The 7,603-nt window shown below is 38.6% G+C and overlaps 1 pseudogene; it reads left to right on the top strand.

Annotated features, from left to right (window-relative positions):
- The first annotated feature begins 2,455 nt into the window (after window positions 1–2,455).
- Window positions 2,456–3,765, top strand: LOC114224852 (SWI/SNF-related matrix-associated actin-dependent regulator of chromatin subfamily E member 1 pseudogene; annotated as a pseudogene).
- Window positions 3,766–7,603: the final 3,838 nt, after the last annotated feature.

A 7,603-nucleotide genomic window follows, 5' to 3' on the forward strand; every position in this document is an offset into this window, starting at 1 on the left:
CATGACCTGAGCCAAAATCAAGAGTTGGATGCTCAACTGACTGAGTCACCCAGGTGTCCCTAGAAAAACTTGATTCCAGAAGAGAAAATCCTGAGTACATAACTTTACCTCAAAGTTGAGGGAAATTTGAGAACTGGGTGCAAGTTAGCACTTGACTTTTGAAAGATAGTTTGTTTTTCTCCTGTCTTGCCTGTGCTTACCAAGTCACACTATATATAGAGCTTTATGTAGCTCTCTTTATATCCAGAAAAGTCATCATCAGGAGGTAACAGTCTCTGTTGAGAAGATGTCTCCAAATGTCAAGTCATTGGAAACACTTTTGTCGACTCAAACATTGCCTTTCTTTTGGTACAGGTGACAAAATTTGTGCTGTACACTGGTATTTTCATTCTCATTCATATTGATGTTTAAATTGAGCCTTCTGAAACAGTCTTGTCCTATAGACTGTTCTCTTTGAACAGACTACTGAAACCTTGAATGAGTAGAAATAACTTTTTTGATATCTGCATATTATTCTGTTTTTCTTTTCAACATTGTTTTTGGATGTTCAGGCCCCTTGAGATTCCTTGTGAATTTTAGGATGGGTTTTTCAATTTCTGCAAAAAATGTCATTGGGATTTTCATAGGGACAATATTGAACCAGTAGAAAGTTTTGGATGTATTGTTATCTTAACAATATTAAATCTTTCAATCCATGTACATGGGATGTTTACATTTATTTGTCTTTATTTTCTTGCATTTTATTCTTTGCGGAGACAAGATGAAGAGGTAGTTCACAACCAACACTGTAACAGCTAGTACATGGCTACAGTACAAATACATTTCAATACAATGCAACTACCTCATAGGCCAGCTCCAGGAGGAACTGTAGAGAGGGGTAGTGGTTTTCCTAACTATTGCATTTCCAAATGTCCCTCTCCAGTTTATTGGCCTATGGAATAGTACGTAGGTGCTCTTTCCTGAATCCAGCTGAGCTGCCTAGACTCTTGGTTCAGCCTTGCCAACATCAGTCATGGATATGCTACCCCAAAGCCAAATCAGGTGCAAAACTGTGTTTTCTGAACAGGTACTACGGAATTGGGATAATGTTGCTTCTGCAGTTGTCTGTAAATTGAGAATTAGCTCAAGTGAAATACACCTTTTGCTTAATGGAAAGGATAAGGAGTGACCCATTGCAATCTACCTGCCAGTGACAAGCAGGGTCAATACTTTTAGGAGCAGTAGGATATCTGGGCAAGAGTAATTTGTAGCTAACTTCACACTCATGAGTTTCTTGAAGGTATTCTTATGCTGTATTAGCCTGGGCCCATACAAGGGCAATAACCTTTTTTTTTTCATGTCCATTTTAAGCACACACTCATTTATTTGTTTTCAGAGTGTTTGATGTGTCAGAGATGCCATAGGTTTTGTATGTACACCAACAACATTGTTCAATGTCAGTGTATACTAGAGATTTGGTGAGTATCCACACAGGAAATTAGTTTTTCAATTCTATCAGAAATATCAGAAGACTGAATGTACAGGAATTTGACCAGTTCAATGCTGGTCACATTTCTCCAATCATTAGAATGCCAGATAAGTCAGCTAAACTATTAGGCACAGACAAGTAATAGAGGTCTATAACGATCAGGCCTGATGTTAACTATAGAGTCCAGGTAAATTCCGTGAGTACTGTCTTAGTTCTCCCCTTTTGATTAGGCTCCTACTGTCTCTTCTAAGATAATATGCCAAGAGGTTGGGTTTAGTGTATCTGCCATTCTTAGCTGTTTAGAAGTGAGGTCATGATGGAACCATCCATAAATTATGTAGCAACTCTGAGATCAGAGAAGAGTGCCTCATAAGAGGTAAGGTTCCAGAATCATGAAGTGATGAGATGTGAGAGATGAACCTCATTTGTCATTACAATGGCACTCTTATTTCCCATCTAACTTTATGTTTTTTTTCAGGTTTGGCACAACTCTATTCCAGTTAGGTATTTTGGGTTGCAGAAGGACTTGGTGAAATTTGTGATGCATTCTGTTTCAACTAAAGTCAAATAAATACCTAGCAGTAGACATTCAAACTGAGTATACACTATGGCAGAGTTTATACCCTATCAAAGATCTGCTAAAAATCATGCCACCACACCACTGAAGAATGACACACAGACAGTGATATCTTGATCTGGTCGCTAAGAGCCCAAAGCATTGGAGACAATAATAAAGCACTTATTGTAAGAAGAATTCTAAAGATGTCCCTCCAAAATTCTGTCCCTTAATTATTCAATCGAACATTAATCTAGGTATTCCTGCAAAGGGATAATTAAGGTTGCTAATCGGTGTATATTAAAATAGAGAAATTATCCTGGGCCCATTTTGTAATTCTAAGATAATCATTAAAAGAAAAATTTAAAAACTACATAGTTGTCATGCCAATAAAGAAAGAAAATGGATTAAGAAAGAATGATCAGGCGCGGGACAAAGGGAAATGAGGCCGGAGCTGTGGGCGCTTTTTCTGCCCGCGGTGTCTCAGATTCATTCTTAAGGAACTGAGAACTTAATCTTCCAAAATGTCAAAAAGACCATCTTATGCCCCACCTCCCACCCCAGCTCCTGCAACACAAATGCCCAGCACACCAGGGTTTGTGGGATACAGTCCATACAGTCATCTTGCCTACAACAACTACAGGCTGGGAGGGAACCCGGGCACCAACAGCCAGGTCTCAGCATCCTCTGGTATTACAATTCCAAAATCCCCAAAGCCACCAGATAAACGGCTGATGCCCTACATGAGGTACAGCAGAAAGGTCTGGGGCCAAGTAAAACCTTCCAACCCTGACCTAAAGTTGTCGGAGATTGGCAAGATTATTGGTGGCATGTGGCGAGATCTCACTGATGAAGAAAAACAAGAATATTTAAATGAATACAAAGCAGAAAAGATAGAGTACAGTGACTCTATGAAGGCCTATCATAATTCCCCTGCATACCTTGCTTACATAAATGCAAAAAGTCGTGCAGAAGCTGCTTTAGGGGAAGAAAGACAACAGAGAGAGTCTCGCATGGAGAAAGGAGAACCGTACATGAGCATTCAGCCTGCTGAAGATCCAGACGATTATGATGGCTTCTCCATGAAGCATACAGCCACCACCTGTTTCCAGAGAAACCACCACCTCATCAGTGAAATCCTTAGTGAGAGTGTGGTGCCAGACATCCGGTCAGTTGTCACAACAGCTAGAATGGAGGTCCTCAAATGACAGGTCCAGTCCTTAATGGTTCATCAGTGAAAACTAGAAGCTGAACTTCTTCAAACAGAGGAGCGACACCAGGAAAAGAAGAGGAAATTCCTGGAAAGCACAGATTCGTTTAACAATGAACTTAAAAGTTTGTGTGGTTTGAAAGTAGAAGTGGATATGGAAAATATTGCTGCTGAAATTGCACAGGCAGAGGAACAGGCTTGAAGGGCAGGAGGAAAGAGAGAAAGAAGCAGCAGAGCAGGATGAATGCAGTTCCTGAGGAAGAACAAGCTGCTAGCAAGACCAAGGAGAAGAAGGATGACGAGAGCATCCCGATGGAGACAGAGGAGACACACCTTGAAGAAGCGACGGAAAGCCAACAGAATGGTGAAGAAGGCACATCTGCTCCTGAGGACAAGGAGAGCGGGCAGGAGGGGGTGGACAGTATGGCTGAGGAAGGGACCACTGACAGTAACACCGGCTCAGGGAGCAACAGGGCCACGGTGGAGAAGCCACCCATAGACCTCACACCGGAAGACGAGAAGAAAGAATAAATGTTGCTTGTTTTATGTATTCTAAATACCTTTTCAAATGAAAAAAAAAGTTTTTTGAGTTAAAAAAAAAAGAAGAAAGCATTATCAATCCAAAGGATGGCAAGAAAGGAGAAAAACTGGCATAAAAGGGACAAGGCAAGCAGAAAGTCAATAGGAAGATGATACATTACAACCCAACTATATCAATAATTTCAAGTTGATTAAATGGCCCCCTTAAAATACAGAGATTATTAATATAATTGGAAATAAATATAAACTGAATTATGTACTTATTCTTTGAAATTAGTTGGAATATTTTAAGACCTAGGACATGATCATTTTGTTAATGTTTCATGAGTGGTTGGGAAGAATGTGTGTTCTCTATAGTTGATTTAGAATTGTATGAATGTTTAATAGGTCAGACTTATTTGAGTCATTCAATTATCTTATATTTTTATTAAATTTTGTCTGAATTTTGACCTGTCAATAATTATAAAAGGTGTGTTCAAATTTCCAACTCTGATGATGCTTTTGCCAATTTTTCCCTATATTCCTACAATTTTTGTTGATATATTTTTAGTATTCTTAGTTATATAAGTACATGCTTAGAATCAAATTGAGAAAATTGTTATTTTGACATCTCCCCTCTTCATACCTTCCATAATATTAATGATGTCAAATATTGTTAAATTAAAATTTAGTTCTAGGTTATTAGAAATACACATTATCATTGTTTCATTTGGTCAGATTTTCTTACATTTAAAAAAACTTTCTCAAGATATTTGATTACTATTACTTCCAATGTCATTTAACAGCATCTCCTATTTCCCTTATCATTTGGTTGCTTCTGTGACATACCTTTCCAATATGGATCCTTATGTCAAACCTTCTTTGAACTTCTATACTTAAGAAAAACTTTTATGGACAGCCACATGCATAAGAATGAAACTGGACCTGTTTCTTACACATACACAAAAATAAACTCAAATGGATGAAAGACCTAAATGGAGATAGATATCCAACAAAATCCTACAGGAGACCACAGGCAGCAACCTCTTTGACCTCGGCCACAGCAACTTCTTGCTAGACATGTCTTCAAAGGCAAGGGAAACACAAGCAAAAATGAACTATTGGGACTTCATCAAGATAAAAGCTTCTTGCACAGCCAAGGAAACAGTCTGCAAAACTAAAAGGCAACCTATGGAATGGGAGAAGATATTTGCAAATGTCTTATCAGAAAAGTTAGTATCCAAAATCTATAAAGAACTCATCAAACTCAACACCCAAAAAACAAAAAAGTCTTTTAGGAAATGGGCAGAAGACATGAACAGACATTTCTCCAAAGAAGACATACAAATGGCACATGAAAAAAAAGCTCCACATCACTAGTCATCAGGGAAATACAAATCAAAACCACAATGAGATACCACCTCAAACCTGTCAGAATGGCTAAAATTAACAACTCAGGAAACAACAGCTGTTGGCGAGGATGCAGAGAAAGGAGAACCCTCCTACACTGCTGGTGGGAATGTAAACTGGTGCACTCTGGAAGACAGTATGGAGATTCCTCAAAAAGTGAAAAATAGAGCTACCCTACAACCCAGCAATTGCACTACTCAGTATTTATCCAAAAGATACAAGCATAGTGATTTGAAGAGGCACCTACACCCTAATGTTTCTAGCAGCAATGTCTGCAACAGCCAAAACATGGAAAGAGCCCAGATGTCCATTGACAGATGAATGGATAAAAAAGATGTGAAATATATATATATATATACATATTCCACTATATATAGGGGAATATTACTCGGCCATCAAAAAGAATGAAATCTTGCCATTTGCAACGATGTGGGTGGAACTAGAAACTATTAGGCAAAGCAAAATAAGTTAGGGAGACAAATACCATATGATTTCACTCAGATATGGAATTTAAGAAACAAAACATGAACATAGGGGAAGGGAAGGGAAAACAAGATGAAAACAGAGAGGGAGAAAAACCATAAGAGACTCTTAAGTATAGGAAACAAACTCAGGGTTTCTGGAGGGGAGGTGGGTGAGGGGATGGGTTCACTGGGTGATGGACATTTAAGAGGGCACTTGATGGAATGAGCACTGGGTGTTATATGCAACTGAGGAATCACTAAATTCTACCTCTAAAACTAATAATACACTATATGTTAATTAAATTGAATTTAAATAAAAAATTTAAAAAATCATGTCCTGATATTTGAATAATATTTCAAAGTTCTTTTCAGTGAACACTTTAATAACCCACTGATTTCACACATCCAGTATGGCTCTTGCTGTCAATCTGGCTCTTGTTCCTTGATAGGTGATCTCTTGTAGATTTCAGAATTTTCTATTCGCCATCATTTTCAATTTCAGATTTGTTTTTCCTTCAATGCCCCATTTAACATATGGGTCATTTCTAAGGTCATTTTCTTATTTTTGAAATCAAGAGAAACTTTCCTATTATCCCTTTAAATATTTCCTTCTATTTTAATTTTTCTCTCCTTCTGGAAATGCTATTATCTGGATAATGATAATGAGATAGATATTCTTCTATCTCAATTTTATTATTTTATTTTCTATTTTTTATTCTTTCCTGGGAGAGTTTGTCAAGCTGATATTACAAGTTGCTAATTCATTAAGTAGTATATAACCATCCTGTTCTTTTCCCATCTATTGTGATTTATTTCTTGTTCACTTGGTTCTTTTTAAAGATTATTTGTTACTGTTATATTCTGCAAATAACTTCATTTAGTTTTTGGGATAGCCAAACAACTTCAAAGTGAATTTATAAACATGCTTTTGACATATATTAAAACAAAATTATAGTTAATGTGGGGTGTGGCTGTATTTTTTATGTTTTTACTATCATATGGGCTAGGATCAAGGAAAAAGAATGCCTGTAGACTCTAAAAATCAAAATGTTGTTGCTCCTCATAAAGGCAGAATGCAGTTAGGTTTAATTAAAGTAGTAAAAACTAGGGGCTGCAGGAAAACTAGTGTGTCAATAATAATTTGGGATATTAAAGATGATTGTTTGGAAGAGTCTATATTTGACAAGGGATTGTACTGGGGTCTTCTGCATTCAACAGCTGTCCCATAATGCTTTATCGAACCAACTTAAATTTATAAAAGTCATAGTGTTTGCCACGGTTTGTTTGTTTGTTTGTTTTTCAAATTATAAGCATTTCACCTGTTTGGATGATATGTAAGTGCCATAGGAGGAGACTCATTGCTAGCAGTAACTTGAGCATTTTTATCTTTGTTCTTTCTCCTCGCTGAAACTAGAAATTACTTCAGAGATCGTTGGTCTAAGTACAAGATACAAACGAAAGCCTCAACCAGGCACCACTCTAATCTGAGAATTGAAAATGTCAGTCTTGGGCGCCTGGCTGGCTCAGCTGGTTAAGCGACTTGCTTTTGGCTCAGGTCATGATATTGGAGTCCCCGGATCGAGTCCCACATCTCGGGCTCCCGTCTGTTTCTCCCTCTAACCCTCCCTCCTCTTATGTGCGCTCTCTCTCGTTCTCTCTCTCAAATAAATAATTAAAAAAAAAAAAGGAAAATATCAGTTTTTCCTTCCTTAACGATGAGGCCAATGTGCGTGGGTTTTGACAGTCTGTCTCGAGCTCTCCCTAGTCGGCCTAGTTACCGAGCTAAGCCACCTCCAGGGGCAGCAGGGGCAGCAGAGAGAGCGGAGAGCCCTCGGCTTTCCAGCGGAGCGCCCCGGCGCTTCCCTCTCCGGGTGCGCACCTGCCGCGCTCAGCGGTCCTGCGCGAGCTGCGCCTCCATCTTCACGAACGCTTCAACTGCTGTTACAACGCCAGCCCCGCTCCAAGACAGCGGAGCC

Source organism: Eumetopias jubatus, unplaced genomic scaffold, assembly GCF_037043125.1.
Source record: "Eumetopias jubatus isolate StellerSeaLion01/CBP00866 unplaced genomic scaffold, mEumJub1_p1.0 scaffold_2, whole genome shotgun sequence".
Lineage (NCBI taxonomy): Eukaryota > Metazoa > Chordata > Mammalia > Carnivora > Otariidae > Eumetopias > Eumetopias jubatus.